The following is a 24,399-nucleotide window of genomic DNA, read 5'->3' as shown; positions in this document are numbered from 1 at the left end:
GAATATAAGATGAACATCAACAAAAACAAAACGAGGATAATGAAATGTAGTCGAATTAAGTCGGGTGATGGTGAGGGAATTAGATTAGGAAATAGACATTTAAAGTAGTAAAGGAGTTTTGCTATTTGGGGAGCAAAATAACTGATGATGGTCGAAGTAGACAGGATATAAAATGTAGACTGGCAATTGCAAGGAAAGCGTTTCTGAAGAAGAGAATTTTGTTAACATCGAGTATAGATTTAAGTGTCAGGAAGTCGTTTCTGAAAGTATTTGTATGTAGTGTAGCCATGTATGGAATGAAACATGGACGATAAATAGTTTGGACAAGAAGAGAATAGAAGCTTTCGAAATGTGGTGCTACAGAAGAATGCTGAAGATTAGATGGGTAGATCACATAACTAATGAGGAGGTATTGAATAGAATTGGGGAGAAGAGGAGTTTGTGGCACAACTTGACTAGAAGAAGGGATCGGTTGGTAGGACATGTTCTGAGGCATCAAGGGATCACCAATTTAGTATTGGAGGGCAGCGTGGAGGGTAAAAATCGTAGAGGGAGACCAAGAGATGAATACACTAAGCAGATTCAGAAGGATGTAGGCTACAATACGTACTGGGAGATGAAACAGCTTGCACAGGATAGAGTAGCATGAAGAGTTGCATCAAACCAGTCTCAGGACTGAAGACCACAACAACAACTTGGTGTGTTATATGTTAAGCTACATGAATAGCAGTTGGTACCTGTTTCTTGAAACGAGAAAGTAGGAAGAGGTCTATAATATGACAGGAAGTTTGGTAACGTGTTTTAAGAAACTTGCGCGTTGAGTATATTGCACCGATCTTTGCACTATTGTGAAAACGTTGCGCTAGGGAGTGCTACAGCTTTCTCTGAAGCGTTAGCGCTGGACCATGAGGTCGTAAACGGCGAAGCCTTTCGCTGCAGAGCGGGCGTTCACATTGCACAGCTCCTCTTATTCAGTGGCTATAAACTTTATGAACGGACATTTCAGTCTAAGAGCTCTCTTAAAAGATAAGCGCAGACCGCGAGCAGTCCTGCCCACCTCTGAAACGGACAGCAGCGCAAAGTGTCTCGAACCTTTGCCAAGTTACCCAGTGATTCGTCAAAAAATAAAGAAACAAGTAGGAATGCCCTATGCAAGTTTCATAATTTGTCTCGTTCAAGATATGTAAATATGGTTTGTGAGCGGTGATAATAGCGCAAGCACTCCGTCTTCAGGCCACGAGTGGCCAACCGGGACCATCCGACCGCCGTGTCATTCTCAGCTGAGGATGCGGATAGGAGGGGCGTGGGTTCAGTACTCCGCTCTCCCAGTCCTTATGGTGGCATTCTTGACCGAAGCCGCTACTATTCGGTCGAGTAGCTCCTCAATTGGCATCACGAGGCTGAGTGCACCCCGAAATATGGCAACAGCACATGGCGACTGGATGGTCACCCATCCAAGTGCCGGCCACGCCCAACAGCGCTTAACTTCGGTGATCTCACGGGAACCGGTATATCCACTGCGGCAAGACCGTTGCCCTGATAATAGCACAAGGTACACTAATTTTCCATTATAGGTAACACTTTATCTACTGTGATGTTCGCGTAACTACACTCATGCTCATAAATTAAGGATAATTGTAGAATGTGGTGCAACACAACGTGCCACTACACAAAACTGGCGCTAATAGCTTAGGCACATAGGGAACACAGCCGACACAGATCTGTAAGTCCACGGTGTAGGTGAAAACCGTCCCGAAACACATGTGCTACAAAACGGCACTGTTTCCTGCGCATGTACCCCGTCATCAATATGGGATATGATCAGCATGCACACGTATACAGGCCGCACAACGGGTTGGCTCACTCTGGATCAGGTGGTCGACCAGCTGCTGGTGTATAGCCTCCCATTCTTGCACCAGTGTTGGTCGGAGCTCCTGAAGTGTCGTAGGGGTTTAAAGACGTGCAGCGATACGTCGATCGAGAGCATGCCAGACGTGCTCGATGGGGTTTAGGTCAGGAGAACAGGCAGGCAACTCCATTCACCTGATATCTTTTGTCTGAAGGTACTCCTCCACGATGGCAGCTCGGTGGGGCCGTGCGTTATCACCCATCAGAAGGAAGGTGGGACCTACTGCACCCCTGAAAAGGCGGACATACTGGTGAAAAATGATGTCCTGGTACACCTGTTACAGTTCCTCTGTCATAGACATGCAGGTGTGTACGTGCACCAATCATAATCCCACCCCACACCATCAAACCACGACCTCCATACAGGTCCTCTTCAAGGACATTAAGGGGTTGGTATCTGGTTCCTGGTTCACTCCAGATGAAAAGCCGGCGAGAATCACTCTTCAGACTGTACATGGACTCGTCCGTGAACGTAACCTGGGACCACTGTTCCAATGACCATGTACTGTGTTCTTTATACCAGGCTTTACGGGCTCTCCTGTGACCAGGAGTCGGTGGAATGCACCTTGCAGGTCTCTAGGCGAATAAACCATGTCTGTTCAGTCGTCTGTAGATTGTGAGTCTGCAGACAACTATTCCAGTGGCTGGAGTAAGGTCCCGAGCACGGCTACCTACAGTACTCCGTGGCCGTCTGCGATCACTAATGGTGAAATGTCGGTCTTCTTGTGGTGATGTACACTGTGGACGTCCCGTACTGTAGCGCCTGGACACGTTTCCTGTGTGCTGGAATCGTTGCCATAATCTTGAGATCACACTTTGAGGCACACGGAGGGCCCTTTCTGCGACCTGCTGTGTTTGACCAGCCTCCAGTCGCCCTAGTATTCTACCCCTCATAACGTCATCAGTATGTATTCTTTGACCCTTTTTCGATACACAGCCACCATTAGCACGTCTGAATACGTCTGCACACTTACTCGCTGCACCGTACTCTGACATGCACCAACACACCTCTGCGTATGTGGACTGCTGCCAGCGCCACCGTGCGACGACCACAGGTCAAATGCACCCAGATGTGATTTAACCCCCTCATACCACCCACCAGAGCATTGTTTCACCATGTATCAGCGTTATCCTTAATTTATGAGCATGGGTGTGTGATTTATTTTACCTGATGTAACTAGGGAAGCTCGAAAGGCTAAGATAAGTTTCACAAAAATCATAAATGTTCTATTCTCTTGACTAAACCTAAACATTTACTTTAAACAGTATAAATTAACATATGCAGGTTTAAGAGACTCACATTTCCCAAAATAGAGGTGGCTATGTTGTACATTCTTCTGCTATTTATGACAAAATTGCAAATGTGGAGTTTCAGTGAAATGATGAAATTACAGCTTAATGCAAGAGCTCTTGGGAATTCCACTGAGTGGAGTAGAATTGTCTTTCATGATGAGTCCCGTTTCGAAAAGACCCTCGATGACCAGCGAAGACGTGTCTGGAAACAGCTCAGACAGCGGTGCTATACCAGCCTGCACTGTCGCTCGCCATACGGCCCCACAACCAGGAGCGATGGTCTTGGGTGCCACTTCTGTTCATAGCAGGACGCCCATGGTCGTCATCCGCTGCACCTTCGCAGCACAGTGGTATGTCGACGGCATTCTACGCCCCTTTTTGTTTCCTTTCATGGCAAACCATGCTGGACTCACATATCATCAAGATAATGCTCGCCGGCACACACCGAGTTTCTACTGCCTGTCTTAGTGCTTGCCAAACCATACATTGGCCAGAAAGGTAGCCGGAACTGTCCTCAACTGACAACATTTGGTGCATTTTGGGTAGGGTCGACCGACCACATCGGTATTCTCACTATTGAACGCGCCAATTAGACAGTGTCTGGTAAGATATGCCTCAGGAGGACATCCAACAACTTTATCAGTGACAAGTCGAATAACTGCTTGCACAAAGGCCAGTGGTGGACCAACGAGACACTGACTTGCTCAGTTCGTGAAGCTCTTTCCCTTGAACAAATCGTCAAATTTTAATGAAACTGTAATCACTTGTTTGTCTGAACATGTACAGCACAACCACCTATTTCCGTCTCATCCCGATAGTTCCTTTGTGGTGCGTCGTTTTTTTTTTCTTTTTTTTTTTTTTTTTCTTAAAATGTATCTGGCGACTATTACCCTGCATACTACACTACTGGCCATTAAAACTGCTACACTAAGAAGAAATGCAGACGATAAATGGTTATTCATTGGACAAATATATTATACTAGAACTGACATCTGATTACATTTTCACACAATTTGGGTGCATAGATCCTGGGAAATCAGTAGCCAGAACAACCACCTATAGCCGTAATAACGGCGTAGATACGCCTGGGCATTGAGTCAGAGCTTTGATAGCGCGTACATGTACAGCTGCCCATGCAGATTCAACACGATACCACAGTTCATCAAGAGTAGTGACTGGCCAGTTGCCAGTTGCTCGGTCACCATTGACCAGACGTTTTCAATTGGTGAGAGATCTGGAGAATGTGCTAGTCAGGGCAGCAGTCGAACATTTTCTGTATCCAGAAAGGCCCGCACAGGACCTGCAACATGCGGTTGTGCATTATCCTGCTGAAATATAGGGTTTCGCAGGAATCTAATGAAGGGTAGAGCCACGGGTCGTAACACATCTGAAATGTAACGTCCACTGTTCAAAGTGCCGTCAATGCGAACAAGAGGTGACCGAGACGTGTAACCAATGGCACCCCATACAATCACGCCGGGTGATACGCCAGTATGGCGATGACGAATGCACGCTTCCAATGTGCGTTCACCGCGATGTCGCCAAACACAGATGCGACCATCATGATGCTGTAAACAGAACCTGGATTCATCCGAAAAAATGACGTTTTGCCAGTCGTGCACCAGGTTCGCAGTTGAGTATACCATCGCAGGCGCTCCTATCTGTGATGCAGTGTCAAGAGTAGCCACAGCCATGGTTTCCGAGCTGATAGTCCATGCTGCTGCAAACGTCGTCGAAATGTTCGTGCAGATGGTTGTTGTCTTGGAAACGTCCCCATCTGTTGACTCAGGGATCGAGACGTGGCTGCCCGATCCGTTACAGCCATGCGGATAAGATCCCTGTCATCTCGACTGCTAGTGATACGAGGCCGTTGGGATCCAGCACGGCGTTCCGTATTACCCTCCTGAACCCACCGATTCCATATTCTGCTAACAGACATTGTATCTCGACCAACGCAAGCAGCAATGTCGCTATACGATAAACCGCAATCGCGATAGGCTACAATCCGAGCTTTATCAAATTCGGAAACGTGATAGTACGGATTTCTCCTCCTTACACGAGGTATCACAACAACGTTTCACCAGGCAACACCGGTCAACTGCTGTTTGTGTATGAGAAATCGGTTGGAAACTTTCCTCATGTCAGCAGGTTGTAGGAGTCGCCACAGGCGCCGACCTTGTGTGAATGCTCTGAAAAGCTAATCATATGGATATCACAGCATCTTCTTCCTGTCGGTTAAGTTTCGCGTCTGTAGCACGTCATCTTCGTGGTGTAGCAATTTTAATGGTCAGTAGTGTATTAAGTGGAGAGAATGATGGTCGATCGAGAGATCTTTGGTCTCTAGGGAATCACGACCAATGGAGAGAATGATCTTCAGTAGTGAGAATGATGATCAGTGGGGGAATGGTAGCGAACAGTGAACGATGAATGGTGAACAGTGAAACGTTATGACTGTTATTACAAACTTACAATGTCAGTGTGAAGCAATATGAAACATGCAAAATCAGTAGCACGTTTTGGAATTCGCGGCGCGCGCTGGAGGGTCCGGGCGTCGCGTCCTGTTTCTGCCTGTCTACTTCACTTGCTGCCTTCGCCTTCTTCACATCAGAGCGCTCTAAACGTTTTCTTGCAACAGCCACATCCAACGCGGAGCTCACCAGGAAACCGCTATCCCGGTTTACAAGAGCATCATGGACCCGTATCTCCACTGCCTCTCTAATGACTGAGTCCCAGAACCCGTTCGTTCGGCAAAGCACCTTGGTCTGTTCGAAGTTAAACGTATGACCTACGTTGAGACTGTGCTCTGCGCCTGCAGATTTGTCTCTTTGGCTGAGGAGTACGCTTCTCACGTTGTAAACTCTCCATATACCGTCCTCAGTGAAATAATGAGAAAAGACTTAGAAACAGTATTTATAAAGAAGAGACATTTAAAAATTGAATTATAAGTGGACACTAACCGCTCAGGTGGATATGTATTTTTCTCATGTATCCGCGTTATAATAATTTCTCTGTGTAAGTTTCGAGGGCAAAGAAATATAAAGATGCACTCGAAACAAAATGATCTAAAGAGACGAAAAGATGCGCTCTTTCCTTAATTTTTTAGTCGTCTTGACTTATTCCCTTGTCTTGGTTGCGTGTAGATGGACATATTGCGAGTGCTGGCAAATGTAAGCATATTTGTACTAATTAAGCAGATAATATATTGATTAAATATTATTGTTCATTTTTAATTTGTATGAGGTGATCCCGATTTCATGTCCGCCTTCCTTGAATTAACCTGCATTCGAGTAATTTACAGTGCAACAATCGCAGCGGCCGATGCAGCCAACGGCGCCATTACGTGGCGATATTAACTTATAAAAATTAACGGAAACGAAAAACTCACCCGCTATTAACATAATATACATTTTTCTTCACAGCCGCCCGACGCTGCAGAAAATACGTAGCTTTAAAATTCCTATTTTCAGTACAACAGCCGAGAGCCAGAGACAGGACTCTGACTACAATGCAATAGTTAACGGAGGTAAGAAAAAATACTCTCGCGCATGTGTGGGCAGCAATTGTAATCAATAACTACAGGTTTTTTGTTTTAAAGCGAACTGACTGGCCGAGGAAGTTAATATGAAAAGTTTATTCCACTGTTCAACTTATACGCTCATGTTTTAAGATTCAGCGAGTCTTACGTCATTTACGTAATGAATAATTATCATTGAAGATTAATACTGTTAAAAAAGAGACAACTTCACAAAGGCATTTAATTGTAAATCAAAATTGAATGAAATATCATTCTGATTAAGGCCCACCACGTAAGTCGGCAATAATCACCATTACCAATCAATTTCGGTAGTAAATAATAAATTAAATTACAACGGTCAACGGACGCGAGAACCACTACATGTTCCTGTATGGAATTTAGCCCAACTTCACCTCCCACTATATAAAATACCTATTACCATAACTAAGTACGCACAAACTGTTACACAGCTTGAACTCGTATGCTAACCTTTGACTGAAAAGAACAGAATTTGAACTGAACTGTCACTGGTCTCAATAGAACTTCTGTTTATATTAAATGCGCAACTGAAATAAAACAATTATCTGCCGGGGTGGCCGAGCGGTTCTAGGTGCTGCAGTCTGGAACCGCGCGACCGCTACGGTCGCAGGTTCGAATCCTGCCTCGGGCATGGATGTTTGTGATGTCCTTAGGTTAGTTAGGTTTAAGTAGTTCTGAGCTCTAGGGGACTGCTGATCTTAGAAGTTAAGTCCCATAGTGCTCAGAGACATTTTTGAACAATTATCTGGCCCTAATCAAAATTTCCACTTACCTCGCTTCTTGACAACGTTGTTGCAGACTTCTCGAAAGCACAATAGCGAACAACAAGCAGGCAGCGGTTAAGTTCAATTTCTATTTTTAAAACAAAATTTTGGAACAAAATTCAAACTGTTACATACCATACCATGCAAGGTGGTAACAGGAGATGATAAACCTTCTTTAAACAGTGGAATGGTGAAAGTAACTATTCCTATGAAATTATATTCCAACACAAGAATGAAGTATGTATTCAAAAAAGGCAGAGTGAAATTTCGCGTGATCTCCACCCTTAAGATTGGTCTGAACAATACCATGCTTAACAAAGTGAACACTGATTTGAAAAGGGTACAATGTTAACAGAGAATTTCTATAAAAATTAAACAGCTTAATCGTAATGCATGGCTCAGGAAAGTGAGGTAGTCTCTCTCTCAGCTCTGAGCAAGTTAAGTTTCTGACAATAATTATTTCGATAAACTAGCTGCGCAGTGCTACAGTCTTACATCAAACTTTTTCTCGTCAAAAATAATAACATTGTTCGAAGTTTATAGTCTTTTCACCTAGCAATATATATATATATATATATATATATATATATATATATATATATATATATGATATTCATCCTTGCTGTCCTTAAGAGTAAATCTTTCTTCACCTGACACACACAATCACAAATCAACACACCACTACTCAATACGTCCATCACCTACCACACTCCAGCTAAGAATGTATCAGACTGCGCAGAGGCCGTGCCACAACAACATCAAACACTGTTTAACAATAATGTAACTTGCTCTGTCTCTCTGACGTGGATATTGATAAGTCGCAAAATCAAAATGACACGCCCACTTTACAACGTGCTCTGAGCGGCGCTGTGAAATACACCGCTGCGTCTGGGCAATTCATTGTTTGCCAGATGTCCGTAGTCCTGTTTGTCTCTCAGCAGAGCATTTTTAAAAAATTTTGTTTATTTTAGTTGATGACTGGAAAAGTGGTTATGATGTCATTTTTCTCCGAAATCCTGACAGTATTGACCGTGGGTGGTTCAGCGTATGGAAGGAACGCCAGACGCCTTCTTCTGGCTCGTCTTCTTCCTTCTTATTGATTGCCTGGTGAGCACATCTTATCTGTGTCTCCGAGTAAAAGGGAAAGATTTCCCAAAAATGTCGCAGTTCGGTGAGTAGACTATCCTTGTCTCATATGTTTTAGTGCTCTGCAAATCAAGGTGATGAGGACGGATTTGTGTTGGATGGTGATATCTGCTGGTGTTTGGTACAGGTCGGTGTTGCTTCTCTTTTCTGTGCACAGAATGTCCCAGTATGCCATCAGCTTTCTTATTTGTCAGAATATCAAGGAAAGCTAGGCTCCATTTTCTTCTACCTCTATAGAGAACTTCATATTGTCGTATATGCTGTTCAGGTGGTCAATAAATTCTTGCAGGTTTTCTTCAACATACGGCCACACCCCGAATGTGTCGTCCATACATCGGCAGAACGCCTTAAGTTTTAGGCGAACGGTTTCAGGAGTCGTCCCCTCGAAGTGCGCCATCTATAGGTTCGTGAAGCCTGGCGCTAGGGGGAACCCCATGGCGCCTCCGTTCAAAAATGGTTCAAATGGCTCTGAGCACTATGGGACTCAACTGCTGTGGTCATAAGTCCCCTAGAACTTAGAACTACTTAAACCTAACTAACCTAAGGACATCACACACATCCATGCCCGAGGCAGGATTCGAACCTGCGACCGTAGCGGTCGTGCGGTTCCAGACTGTAGCGCCTTTAACCGCTCGTCCACTCTGGCCGGCTGCGCCTCCGTCTAACTGCTGGTAGACCTTCCACCACGTTGGAAGCAGGTGGTAGTGTTTGCGCGTTACGGAGCAATTCCACGGTGTCTTGGTCGAAGCGTCTCCCTAGTAATGTCAAGTGAAAACCAACGTGACATCGAAACTGACCAGGAGGACACCCTTGTCCAGATACATTTCCTGAAGCACATTCACAGTCTCCACTGAGTGTCTGGCATAGTGTGAACGGTGAACCTCGGGAGGCTTTGGTAGCTGCGCCAAGTGTTTAGCTATCCCATACATTGGTAAATTTATTGTGTCCAGATTGGAGGTAGTGGAACTCGCTTCTTGTGGATCTTTGGGAGGCCATACAGCCGTGGTGGTTTGGGTGCTCTTGGGTACTGCCTTCTGACCGTATTGTAGCGGCACTACCGTTTAGGGTAGGGAAAGTTAGTTTGTGCGATATTCAGAGCACGAGTAACAGCCAGGTGCGGGCCGGATTGCAGTAAGTTACGCATACCAGCAGTTGCGAAGGCAAATAGAGGCCACAGGGGCTTAGAACTAACAGAGATGACGCACACAGCAATTTCCATGGCGCAAGTCACAGGCAGAAGAGGGCCACTGGCCAACCTAAGTGTTATGCATACGTGATGTGAAGCGACATGCTTGGCAAAACAGTGGTGCATAGCCGAGTATAAATAGGTGCCGTTTCCTAACGAGATTCATTCAAGTGTGGCAGCTCTCCTGGATGGCGGGGTGTATCACTCCGCCAGGTTACACGCAGCAACAGATGGGGCGACCGCATCCCAGTCCATGGTGGGTCATTGGTTCGACCCTCTGAGGCCGACGTGGGGTCCACATCCAGCCAGCGGCGAGCCACTCTTCGGCTTGCTACCGCAGGCAGTTGTCTCGGCTCCCGACACACACTGGAGACTGCCGAGGCGAGGGCCGCAGATTGAGATGCCAGATCGCGGTCGCTCATTGCCGCCACGTTCTCAGCTATGCCAGCAAGGAAGAAGCAGCAGCGAGGCCAGCCCACAGCTCTCGGCGAAGCAGGGTGGAGTCAACGGGGACAGTGGCCGATGAGTCAGCTGCTGGCACAGCCATCCTGACATCACTGGAACTCAGCAGGCCAGCCAGGGCCGGCAGGACACAGCATTGCATTGCACAGGCCACTGGGGTGCTTCCTCAGAATTGCGGGGCCCTGTGACGCAGACCGAGGTGAACAGAGTACTGTAGTGTAAGCAAATAAATCATTTGGAAAGTTCTCGCCGAGTTTTAATACGGCACCTCCTGGCACCTCACCCACAACAGTATCCTTGTCCATTCCTGAGTTGTTTAGGAGTGGAATGGCCTTCCTTGTGACCGTTGGTTTAGGATCCATTTCTACTTGCATGGGTCTTGTAACAGTGTCTCAGTCTTCTTTCAGTAGTCAATTGATCGTAGCATTATCGTCACGTTGACTTTATCAGCTGCTAAGACGACCGTGTTGTAGGGAAGCAGCCTACTCACGCCGTATAAAATTCACATCAGTCTTTCCATTGTGTGCCAGCCTAGTCCGCTGTAACTAGCTCTGACGTCATAAATGTTGCGCAATACTTTAAAAATCAAGTAAATAACCTGAAACGTTTCTAACATGTCAGGAGTAATACTAAATCAATATGTGTTGAATATCAGCTCAATAACTTTAACCATTTTCGAAATTTGGATGTTTTTCTGTAAAAAATCATTGGCGCAACAGAAAAGAGCTAGAAACTTAAAAATTTATATTTAGATTCCTTTTGCATAATAATTTAGTAGAAACAGTATTTTGGATCTCACAAATTAAAATTTTAGTTGAAATTCATAGTTTTCTGGTTTTTGTCTTAGAAATTAAGGAAGCAAGATAGATTAAGTAGGCGAATAAATAGGGCTAGGATGTTTAAATTTAAGTAGAAGGGTGATCCGCTATAATCATAAAGATGTGAGAAGTTTCAACTGAATAACTATAAAACTATAGCGATAGCGTATCTCCAAAGAGCAAGTTCAGAGCTCGTCTACTGCGTGCAGGGTAATTAAATTAATTCTCTCGCCCAAAATATTTGACTTAGCCACGTCAGACTTTTATTATGATTACTTACCTGTGTGCTGATTGCACATTTAAATTGTGAGCTTCATCGGCCATCAGCAAAGGAAGCAATGATTTATTCGATAACTTGAAGTGGTGCATTACTAGCCCAGCAGCTAATCGAGAGAGCCAATTTGATCAGGCGTTCCCTTAGTCGTCCGCACCGCGGCTTTATATATAAGAACGCTGCGTGAGAGAAAAAGGCTCCAGTTCTCTCCAGATGCTGATTAGCGCACCACCTGTGCCGGGAGTCGCGTCGCGTCGGTATCATTGCCTCGGATGCCGTAATAAGTTACTCGGGATACGCGTAACCATGAAATCGTTTTCGAGTGAAGTGTTAATTCTGGGATGACTTTAATGATCTATCTTCAGTTTCGTATGTCGTATTTTCACGTGCCGCCGCGGGACAAACATTCTACCATTATTTAGCGTGGCGTTTGATGAACATTATCATCAAATTATGGCGAGCATTCACTTAAAAATTTAATTTGAACAGTTATAATTGCATCAGCGCATTAGACTCCGAACTGATCTGGTAGTTGGATTGTGTGGATTCTTTTTTGGTCTGATTGTGTGGATTCTTTTTTGGTCTGTGACTTTCAGAATATAGTGAACATTTTTAGAGAATCGTTTTTGATTATGAATCCCAGACAATCTCCTAATTCCTCAGAGCTATAAGATGTAGCTATAAGTGTATTTCTCAGATGAAGTGGGCACTTGAAATTCTAATTACAGGCTTCACGTTTTGCTAATCACTTTCTGGTTGCCAATATTGTAGTTAGAGAGCCAGTGTTGAGAACGGCAAAAGACAGCATAAATAATAGGAGCATTTATATAACAATTAATTCCACCCGCCGCCCCACCTATGGTTAATCGGCCGGGAAATGCATCTTTTCAATCTTACGTAATACAAAACAGTTTAATAACAATCATTCCCACCAGCCGCCCCACAGTGTCTACTGCTCGGAGGTCACATATCGCCCTGCATTCTGCTTCAAAGATGTTAGTTTTCGGCATTTTTGCTTTATCAAGGTCCCTGCAAGTCTCTCTCCTCACCTCTTCAGTGGTGTCAGAGGGAAGTCTCTGAATGGCTCGCTCAATGCTGCTAATGAGCTCCCATTGGGGTAGTGTGTTAGGAACTGTTGCAAAATTTAGTGCTTTTGACAGTAAAGGTGTTGTACACTTGTCTAATCCATTATTATTACTCATTCGCCATTTAGTATAAACCACTTATCATTCACGAGTTTGACATTCACAGTTTATTGTTCGCCATTTACGATTTAAAGTTCGTTGTTCACTGTTTACAATTCACCTTTTACCATTAGCCACTTAATATTCACCTATTACCATTTACCGTGTACTGTTATCTGTCTATTGTTAAAACATCCATTCTCAACTGATCATCACTTTTTCTATTGGCCATGATTCTCTGGACTGACCATCGTGTTCCACTGACCATTATTCTCTCCACTGACCACAAATCTCCACTCAACATTGACCATCATTCTCCACCTAATAGTATTCAGGACAATGGTGCTTGGATGTTATCAAATCTGCCTTGTCATTAATTATTATCACACTTATGTGCACACAACACAAAAAAGAATTACATACAATATTTTCATATCTCTATCATCATCATCATCATCATCATCATCTCTCTCATTTATACATCACTGTAATTTTTTCTCTATCTCTCCGTAATGCTTACTTTAATGAGGCAACAACATTATAATATGTATAAGGAATCAAAAGCTATAATGCTTGCTTTAATGAGGAAACATTATACCAAATCACTTAGGGAATATAGTTCTCCCCACCCACCTGAAGTTTCCACTGTGTTACAGCAGAGGATGACCACATTCTGTTACTGTGTCGGTTGTAGGCATTCTGATCATATTACTATGCACTCTAAGATGTACGGTGAACTTTTTTTTACACTGTTGTCATCGCTTCCTTTGGTAAATCTCAATCCCCTTAGGCTGTAAGTTAGATCTGCAGTAGTGCTCTAGATGAATCTAATGTTGTCAGTAAGCGAGTTGTATGTATTTTAATAACTTATGCAGAGAATTTAGGTGCGGAAATATTTCATTTGAGGGTCGATTGTGTCTGCGAAATGTAGTAGGAATACCGAACATCCACTGAGTTTTACACATAAGAGTAATATCGGCAGTTCTCGGAGCATTTATAGTTGCAGTACTGCTGTTGTGCGTGTTTCTGCAACCAATTTTTGCATATTTAGATGAATTTAACTCGTATTCAGATCGAACTACTGTCGTCAACAAATACATATGTTATTGAAGTATTGTCAATAAATACTCTGTGTTTATTTTAATAAGGTGTACAGACAATTTATTTGGGGATATATTTAATATGAGTCTTCATAGAGCTTGAAAACTGTGCTACAGCAACCGCACTCTCGTTGTTAACCTGTACTGTTTTTACAATTAGCGTCAAAAAGTAAGCTGTGTGCGTTTCTAAAAATAACACGGACTGTTTAGATGCCGAAATATTTAATTTGAAGGTCCATTGTCTTTGGAAGGTGTTCAAAATCTTATATATTTCGAGAAATAATACAAGTTCATTTTTGGTCGAATTTTTGTAGAGATCTCTAATCATGCTTATGTAATACAGTAAGCACCTTGTGTGTGTGTGTGTGTGTGTGTGTGTGTGTGTGTGTGTTTGTGTGTGTTCGTATTCGACATACGATGATAGATAATTTTATCAAAGAATTTACTTTCAAAATATCGACTATGTCATAGTGTTTGAAGGCAAAGTTATATCTGTGCCGTTTATAGTCGTGTTGTCTGCCTCTCTGTGATTACAGCAAGCGTTCTCTAATTTTATATGTCGTAATAAAACGCCATTTACCTTCCTTACTAAAATATTGTGATTGACTGTATTGGGTGTTGGTGTGGTGGTATTTTTATCACGTTTTGGCGCTGATTATAGTAAATAGGGCACTAATGTTTTACAGAGCCTTAGTTGCAGTCAGTAAACAATTTAGAGGGCCACAGTTCCACTTACATCAGTTTGGTTCATACTTAATTTCGCCTAGGTCTAATCATTTGTAATAATTGCCGATCATTATAATCGATTATGTTTTTCTAGTGATACATTATTTTTGCCCTCACCCTAAGAAAGAAGTGAAAAACGGTATACCTAAGTATACTTCAATTAGTACATTCGGATCACCTATTCGTTTGTGTGTTTCCCTAATATTTTATCCTGCTCAAGTTAGTTTCGACCTTTCAGGCCTAACTTTAAATGTCAACTTTCTGTTATTTTTCTTAAACAGCACATGTTTAGGCACGGAAATAGCATAGTTTAGAGTCCACAGTCATGTTTTACACAATAATTTGAATACATGTGGAAAATAAGGTAATTATACTTGACTAAAAAATTGTGATATTCGATGTAAACATTGCAATTTTTATATTGTTGATGCACTTTAGCAGACGTTTTGGGATATTCTAACATTTGACAAGGATCACAGATTTGATGATTAATTAATCTGAGCCTCTGTTGCGTTTTACATTATGGTACAGCAAGCGAAGTTTGAACGTTTCTCAAGTGCAGCCATCTACTGGAGAAGGGAGGCAACATTTCTGAAGTTTTGCGGAATATTTAAATTAAAACTGTTTAGCAACTACGTAAGACTGATTTGTTAATTAAATTATATAATCATACATTTTTCCCCCGCATGAATCACGGACATTGGCGATGGTGGAGTGGCTTGCGCTCATCGCGATACAAACAGCTGTACCGTAGGTGCAACTGCAGCGAAGGCCAGACAGACGTGTGGTTCCCGAAGAGGAGCAGCAGCCTTTTTAGTAGTTGCAGGTGCAACTGTCTGGATGATTGACTGATATGGCCGTGTAACACTATCCAAAACGGTCTTGCTGTGGTGGTACTGCGAACGGCTGAAAGGAAGGAGAAACTACAGCGATGATTTCTCACGATGGCATGCAACTCCACTGTGTGGTTAAATGACGATACCATCCACTTGGGTAAAATATTCTGGAGGTGCAACAGCCCCCTATTGGATCTCCGGACGGGGACTACTCAGGAGGATGTCGTCGTCAAGAAAGTCACATCCTAATGCAAATTTGTAACTCAACCATCTTTGTGACGTGTTTATAATTATGTACTATTTTTTAAGCATAATTAATCAGTAAAAACGCAGCACATGTTGTAATGAAAGCATGAAAACCGTCTGACGATGAATCGTAATGATTCGAAACCGGTAACGGTACCTTTTGAATAAAGGAGCTTAAAATAAATTCTTGGCTGGTTGCTGTCTCAACACCATCAACATTTGGTTAAATAATCCTCCATCGAACCCGTACTTTAGTTCTACCCCAGCGTTGTTTACAGATGTCTCATAAAGCATACCTGCCAGGTACAAGGCCAATAATTTTTGTGCAAGAACGCATTTTTGTTTGAGCCCACTCATTATTGGGAATTCATTAGTTATGTCATCATGGAGAGCTTTAATCAGGTGAACGAAATGTTCAGGGCAGCCGAAACATTTTAAGACCATCCATATATCTTCTTTGGGAATTGTATCAAAGGCCTTTTCTAGGTCGTAAAAACTAATACTAAAGGCTTTCGTTGTTCTCTGCACTTCTCTTGCAGTTGTTGTGCACAGAAAATCACGTCAATCGTCCCTCTTGATGGGCGAAACCCGCATTGAAACTCAGGAAGCACCGTCTCTGAAAGTGTCTGAAGGCGATTTAAAAGGATTCTGGCAAAAATTTTACCAGCGACAGAGAGCAAGAATATTCCACGGTAGTTACCACAGATGTTTCTATCGCCTTTCTTGTATATCTACATATACATATATACTCCGCTAGCTAGCGGTATGTGGCGGAGGGCATTATTCGCGCCAGTGTCATATTCCCCCCCCCCCCCCCTCCCCCTGTTCCACTTGCGGGTCGCGCGAGGGAAAACGACTGTCTGAACGCCGCAGTACGAGCTCTAATTTCCCTTATCTTAGAATGGTGATCATTGCGCGATTTGAAAGTTGGTGGTGATAATATATGCTCTACATCCTCGGCGAAGATCGGATTCTGCGTTTAGCGCGTCGTCTATCTGCAAGTGTGCCCCACTCCAAAATTTCTATGAGAAAACCTTGCCGCTCTTCTTTGGACTTTCTCAATCTCTTGAATCAGACCCAACTGGTAAGGGTCCCATACAGACGAACAATACTCTAAGACTGGACAAACTAAAGTATTGTAAGCAATTTCCTTTGTTGAAGGACTGCATCGCTTCAGGATTCTAGCAACAAACCGCACTCTAGAGTTCGCGTTACCCGTTGCTTGTGTAATCTGATCGTTCCATTTGATATCATTTCGAATAGTCATACCCAGATACTTGACGGATGTTAGCGCTTCCAAAGACTGGGCATTTAATTAGTACTCGTACATTAATGGGGATTTTCTCTTTGTCATACGCAGTAGGTTACAATTGCTAATATTGAGAGATAACTGCCAGTCATTACACCACGCATTTATTTTCTGCAAATCCTCATTGATTTGTTCACAACTTTCGTGTTATACTACTTTCCTGTAGACTACAACATCATCGGCAAACAGTGTAATGCCGCTGTCAATACCATCAACTAGATTGTTTATGTAAATCGTGTTATGCTTGTTTCTGTTGAAGTCTCCCCATTCAAGACAACATACTGCTCTCTGCCTGCTAGAAAAATTGCTATCCAACCGCATACGTCATCGGATAGACCGTAAGCGCGCACTTCTTGGAGTAAGAGACAGTGTGGAATTGAGTTGGACGCCTTTCGGAAGTCGAGGCATATGGCATCAACCTGGGAGCCGGTATCAAGAACCTGTTGTATATTAAGCACAAAGAGGGCCAGCTGTGTCTTGCATGACCGCTGTTTCCTAAAACCGTGCTGGTTTCTGCAGATGAGCTTCTCAGAGTCTAGAAAAGTCATTATGTCTGAACACATGTTCCATGAGTCTACAGCAAATTGGCTGGTAATTATGTGCATGCTATTGTCTACCCTTTTTATAAACTGCTATGACCTGGGCCTTCTTCCAGTCCCGCGGAACTTTCCACTGTTCCAGTGATCTCTGACAGATGATGGGTAAGAATGGTGCTATATTTGTAGCATAGTCAACGGGGATACCGTCTGGGTCAGATGCCTTCCTGGAGTCTAAGGATTTTTAACTGTTCGGCAATTCCAGATACACTATCCTTCGGTTGTTCGATGATTGAAAGGGAGAATGGTGCTGTAGTCCTCTATCGTAAACGAGTTTTTGAAAGCTAGTTATAGAATTTCAGCCTTCAGTGTATCATCATCCGTTACATTACCCGTACTGTAAACAAGAGAAGGTATTGAATTATTTGTAGCGTTCATAGATTTTTATGTACGACCAAAACTTTTTCGGGTTATTTTTTAAATCTGCAGATAAGATATTTCTTTCAAATTCGTTAAAAGACTCTCTCATTGACCTTTTGACAGCTGCTTTCATTTCGCATAATTTCTGTTTGTCAGCGGGGCAGTGACTACGTTTAAAACGACTGTACAAAATTCTCTGCTTTCTCAGCAACTTCCTAATATGTTTGTTGAACCAAGGTGGGTCATTTCAAATGGTTCAAATGGCTCTGAGCACTATGTGACCTAACTTCTGAGGTCATCAGTCCCCTAGAACTTAGAACTTCTTAAACCTAACTAACCTAACATATCCATGCCCGAGGCAGCATTCGAACTTGCAACCATAGCAGTAGCGCGGTTTCAGATTTTAGCGCCTAGAACCGCTCGGCCACTCCGGCTGGCTGGATCATTTCCGTTCCCTATATTTTTGCTAGGCACATATTTCTCTAGCACGTTGTAGACAATACTTTTAAATTCCGACCAAAGATGCTCAGTATCTTTGTCTCCCGCGGTGGATACTTGGAGCTGACTATGAAGATATTCATTAATGACGCTTTTATTTGGTTTTCCAAACAAGAAAACTCTGCGCTGTTTCTTTGGATTTTTTGCAACTTCCGCTGACATAGAAGACACAACGACATTATGGTCGCTAATATCTTCTTCTAGATTAACTTCCTCATAAAGATCAGGTCCGTTTGTCGCCTAGATATCTAATATGTTCCCATCTCTAGTTGGTTTTCTAACCAATTGCTCAAGGTTCTATGTTGAGGGCTCCAAGAATAACTTCACATGAGGCCTTGCTTCTGCCCCCTGTGATAAACGTGTAATTTTCCCAGTCACTGGGCGACGGATTAAAGTCCCCACCTATAACTAATGAATAATTTGGATATTTACTTCCTATGTACTCAAGACTTTCCCTGAAACGTTGTGCGACGTTTGTTGCGGATGCTGGTGGTTTATAAGAACATCCTAATACAATGGTCACGCCTTGTCTGATTGACAGCTTTATCCAGACTATTTCACAGTCTGACCCAGTATCGATCTCAACTGCGTTTAAACAGCTTTTAACTGCCTTTCCTGGTTTCACACTAGCAAGGGCCTTGCTGAATTCTTGAAAAGTTGGAAGATCAGCCATCCAGGGTTGTGGAGGATGCTGTGGAACATGTTTGAGAAAGTCTCAAGCGGCAGTAGAAGAGCAGTTCAACAGTGAGCTGAAGCGCTCTTTCCAACGATTTGAGATGTCCTGACTTTCAGTGAGAATTGTGGTGTTGTCAGCAGCTTTCAGTGTTCCTGATGACGAGCGGATGGGTCCATAAAGCTCCTTAATTCCAGCGTAGAAGCCACGCAGGTTCCTGGCATCGGAAAGATTTTGGAGTTCCGAGGTTTCTTGTTGCCGCGATTTGTTCTTGAATGCTCGTATTTCACTCTAGCATTTCTGCTTGAGCTCTTGAAAGTGTATTTTCTATTATGCGCAGGAAGGATCTTGAGCAAGGGCTAAGTAAGCATACCGCTTTGCACTGATGATGACTTGGATTTCTTCATTGCTATCGTCAAACCAGTCATTTCTCTCCCGCACACGAAATCCCATAGCATTCTCTGCAGTCTCTTTGATGATGTTCTTTAATGCGGTCGATTCTTGTTCGACATCATCTGTGATTGCTGGAGATTTGTGGAGTTGGCCTGACAGCTCGTCTTGGAAGTGTGAGCGAACGTCTGTGTTCTACAGGTTGTTGATGTTGAGTTTTCTGCGTGGTGTGTTTCAGAAGTGGCATCGTGGCTTACGATACTTTGGTAACCAAAGACGGCCAACTAAAAGTGTATGATCAGTCCAACAATCAAAGATGTTCCGAGCTATTTTTGTGATGAGAATGTCTCTCTTGTCACGCTGTCGAGCGATGACATAATCTATAAGATGCCAGTGTTTGGGGCGTGGGCGTGTATCCATGTGGTGTTACAGCGGTTAGGCAAGCAGAATTCCGTATTGATGATGAAGAGCTCGTACTCAGCACTTAGACCAAGAAGTAATAGCCCATTTGCACTCCCCTTTCGGGCCCCTTGTTTACCCAAAAATGGTAGTCCCTTCCCACTCTGGCACTGAAGTCGCCCTATAGGATTAATTTATCTTTAACAGGTATCTTAGAGAGAGTACTGTTCAGCTGGTGGAAGAACTGATTCTCTGAATCTTCATTGCCATCTAAAGTAGGAGCATAGGCAGAGACGAAGGTGATGAAGCTGTCTGAACCAAGGTGTATTCTAAGAGTCATGAGCCTTTCAGTAATTGAAAGAGGTGTGAGTAATGTGTATTCACTAATGTTATTTTTACAGCAAATCCTACACCATGGATGTGTGGCTCTCCCGCATCCTTTCCTTCCCAGAAGATGGCGTGTCCTGAGCTTGCCTCACTGATGTGTCCTTCACATGATAATCTAGTCTCACTCAAGGCAGCTATATCTATATCTAGCCCAGCTAGTTCATGGCTGATAAGAGCTGTTCTTCTCTCTGGCCTGTCACTGTTCACATCTAGAAGGGTCCTCACATTCGTTGTTCCTATGGTCATTATCATTTCATTCTTCTTTGGTTTTCGTCCGCAGTATAAGGAGTGACCTTCTGGGTGCGTATTCCCAGCCTGGTTCAAGGGTTACTTCCGATGTTTAGCCCACATTTCCTGGGGCCTTCCCCATTCAGGGTGGGCTGCGGTCATCTCAAATAGGCCTACCCAGTCGCAGATGCAGGACCGGATCCCCGAGTAGTCACATGGGTTCTCAGGGAGGCGACCATCACACACCTGCCGCCAATGTGCAGGTCCAGACTACTAGCTTCCAGCCTCACTCAAAGCCTGCTACCACCGTCCTTATCCCATCACCATTGAGTGTTAAACAAAATGACAGGAGAAATTTCCATTTGCGTGATTTTGTTTAAGGTGGATACAGCTTGCGAGGAAGTAAACCACACACTATGATTCTGGAACAGCTCATCATGGCACACGGCAGACGGTTATGAGTTACGAGGTCGGCTTCGATGTGAAGAATGGACAAGGCGCTCAGTCTCTCGTCAGACAACGTAGAACGTAGGTAAGGTTTCAGTCATTTAAGAGCGGAAGAACGAGCGTTCTGCTGAACAATTTGTTAGTGCCATACATAGAAATATTCTAAGAGCAATGTCAACATTCGGATACACGGACTGTAACCTCTCTTTTCGTAAAAATTTACTCATTTCGACTGATGTATCACTGAAATGAGCGTTTGGCGTCATAGGCCGGGAGGCCTGTTGCGGGGCAGGTCCGGCTGCCGTGGTGCAGGTCTTATTACATTCGACGACACATTGGACGACCTGCGAGCCGGATGGGGATGAAATGATGATAAAGACAACACAACACCCAGTCCCTGAGTGAAGAAAACCTCCGACCCAGCCGGGAATCGAACCCGTGCCCGTAGGACGGCAATCCGTCACTCTGACCACTCAGCTATCGGGGCGGGGGGTGTATCACTAATCTCAGAAGATTTCACAAGTTCCGCGAAATATACACATTCACTTGGGAAGGGAGGCTCTGAATCTGTGTCATATGACGCTTGGAGTTTTGCTGCACGTTCAACAACATCGTCAGATGAACTGTTCTTATGGTTACTGAAAACTATGAAGGAGTGCAACAGTGTTCTACAGCTTTCCTTCCTCCTCACTAATTCGACGTACAAGTTGTCGAGTACTGGGAGAAATGTTTCGACTCTAAAGTTTTCCCTTCCAGTCAGAGAAACTTCTGCAGAGTCCGGTTCTTCGTCATAATGAAATTTGAGTTTTTGTCATCTTTTATAGGTGCATTCATAGTCGATATCAGTCACAGTCTTTATGGATTTATTTTCATATTAGTCGAACATGCCACAAATAGATGTAATACATCCTACAAGTGATTCATATAATTAATGCACTGTTTTAGTATAAATATTTACACGTTGCAATTTCAGATTTACACTATTACATCTCTGGAGCATGCCTTTGCAAACTGTCATCATGAATACTGTTTCTAGTCTGCTGGGTTGATTCAACAAAGCTGAAGCCTCATTTCGCCAACTGGTTTTTCAAACTATTATGGGCAGTGTTGATTCAATAAAGCTGAAATCTCATTTCGCAAAAGTCGTTTTTCAAACGTATTATTGGCAGTATGTGTGAGGTCATTGATAACGTCCTCCCATTTTTCATATAGACTTACACACGCTTCGCCTCTTGCTGCACAACGTGTTTTTGACAAACTTTTTACCGTTTTGGTTCCCGTTTTCATGAAAAAAAGAAGTTTATCTCAGCACTGTGTAGAATTAGAGAAAAAATTACAAAGGTTTTTGCACTACATTGAAAAATGAACATGCTTCCCGATAACAGCTTGCAGCACTGGTGTCGACTAAATTCAAAGAACGTGCTGCACAAAGCACATAATGCACTTTCGCATTTCGTTCATTAATGCGTGCCTGCAAACCATTGTAGATTCGTGACATATTGCTTGCATTGTCATATGACTGGCCCCTACCTTCAGTAATATCAATGGAATATGTAGAGGACCCTCCCCCCATGAACCATGGACCTTGCCGTTGGTGGGGAGGCTTGCGTGCCTCAGCGATACAGATAGCCGTACCGTAGGTGCAACCACAATGGAGGGGTATCTGTTGAGAGGCCAGACAAACGTGTGGTTCCTGAAGAGGGGCAGCAGCCTTTTCAGTAGTTGCAGGGGCAACAGTCTGGATGACTGACTGATCTGGCCTTGTAACACTAACCAAAACGGCCTTGCTGTGCTGGTACTGCGAACGGCTGAAAGCAAGGGGAAACTACAGCCGTCATTTTTCCCGAGGGCATGCAGCTTTACTGTATGGTTAAAGGATGATGGCTTCATCTTGGGTAAAATATTTCGGAGGTAAAATAGTGTCCCATTCGGATCTCCGGGAGGGGACTACTCAAGAGGATGTCATTATCAGGAGAAAGAAAACTGGCGTTCTACGGATCGGCGCGTGGAATGTCAGATCCCTTAATCGGGCAGGTACGTTAGAAAATTTAAAAAGGGAAATGGATAGGTTAAAGTTGTATATAGTGGGAATTAGTGAAGTTCGGTGGCAGGAGGAACAAGACTTCTGGTCAGGTGACTACAGGGTTATAAACACAAAATCAAATAGGGGTAATGCAGGAGTAGGTTTAATAATGAATAGGAAAATAGGAAGGCGGGTAAGCTACTACAAACAGCATAGTCAACGCATCATTGTGGCCAAGATAGATACGAAGACCACGCCTACCACAGTGGTACAAGTTTATATGCCGACTAGCTCTGCAGATGACGAAGAAATTGAAGAAATGTATGATGAAATAAAAGAAGTTATTCAGGTAGTGAAGGTAGACGAAAATTTAATAATCATGGGTGACTGGAATTCGTCAGTAGGGAAAGGGAGAGAAGGAAACGTAGTAGGTGAATATGAATTGGGACTAAGAAATGAAAGAGAAAGCCGTCTGGTGGAATTTTGCACAGAGCACAACTTAATCATAGCTAACACTTGGTTCAAGAATCATAAAAGAAGGTTCTATACATGGAAAAAGCCTGGAGATACTGATAGGTTTCAGATAGATTATATAATGGTAAGACAGAGATTTGGGAACCAGGTTTTAAATTGTAAGACATTTCCAGGAGCAGATGTTGACTCTGACCGCAATCTATTGGTTATGAACTGTAGATTAAAACTGAATAAACTACAAAAAGTTGGTAATTTAAGGAGATGGGACCTGGATAAACTGACTAAAGCAGAGGCTGTACACAGTTTCAGGGAGAGAATAAGGGAACAATTGACAAGGAGGGGGGAAAGAAATACAGTAGAAGAAGAATGGGTAGCTTTGAGGGATGAAATAGTGAAGGCAGCAGAGGATCAAGTAGGTAAAAAGACAAGGGTTAGTAGAAATCCTTGGGTAACAGAAGAAATATTGAATTTAATTGATGAAAGGAGAAAATATAAAAATGCAGTAAATAAAGCAGGCAAAAACGAATACAAACTTCTCAAAAATGAGATCAACAGGACGTGCAAAATGGCTAAGCAGGGATGGCTAGAGGACAAATGCAAGGATGTAGAGGCTTATCTCACTAGGGGTAAGATAGATACTGCCTACAGGAAAATTAAAGAGACCTTTGGAGAAAAGAGAACCACTTGCATGAATATCAAGAGCTCAGATGGAAACCCAGTTCTAAGAAAAGAAGGGAAAGCAGAAAGGTGGAAGGAGTATATAGATGGTCTGTACAAGGGCGATGTACTTGAGGACAATATTATGGAAATGGAAGAGGATGTAGATGAAAATGAATTGGGAGATACGATACTGCGTGAAGAGTTTGACAGAGCACTGAAAGACCTGAGTCGAAACAAGGCCCCGGGAGTAGACAACATTCCATTAGAATTACAGACAGCCTTGGGAGAGCCAGTCCTGACAAAACTCTACCATCTGGTCAGCAAGATGTATGAGACAGGCGAGAAACCCTCAGACTTCAAGAAGAATATAATAATTCCAATCCCAAATAAAGCATTTGTTGACAGATGTGAAAATTACCGAACTATCAGTTTAATATGTCACGGCTGCAAAATACTAAC

At 43.2% G+C, this 24,399-nt stretch overlaps 1 pseudogene; it reads right to left on the bottom strand.

The window, feature by feature from the left end:
• Positions 1 to 1,419: 1,419 nt before the first annotated feature.
• Positions 1,420 to 1,536, bottom strand: LOC126413514 (5S ribosomal RNA; annotated as a pseudogene).
• Between the last annotated feature and the right edge of the window lie 22,863 nt (positions 1,537 to 24,399).

Source organism: Schistocerca serialis, chromosome 7 (assembly GCF_023864345.2).
Source record: "Schistocerca serialis cubense isolate TAMUIC-IGC-003099 chromosome 7, iqSchSeri2.2, whole genome shotgun sequence".
Classification (NCBI taxonomy): Eukaryota; Metazoa; Arthropoda; class Insecta; order Orthoptera; family Acrididae; genus Schistocerca; species Schistocerca serialis.
This window is presented reverse-complemented; position numbering and strand designations above follow the sequence as displayed.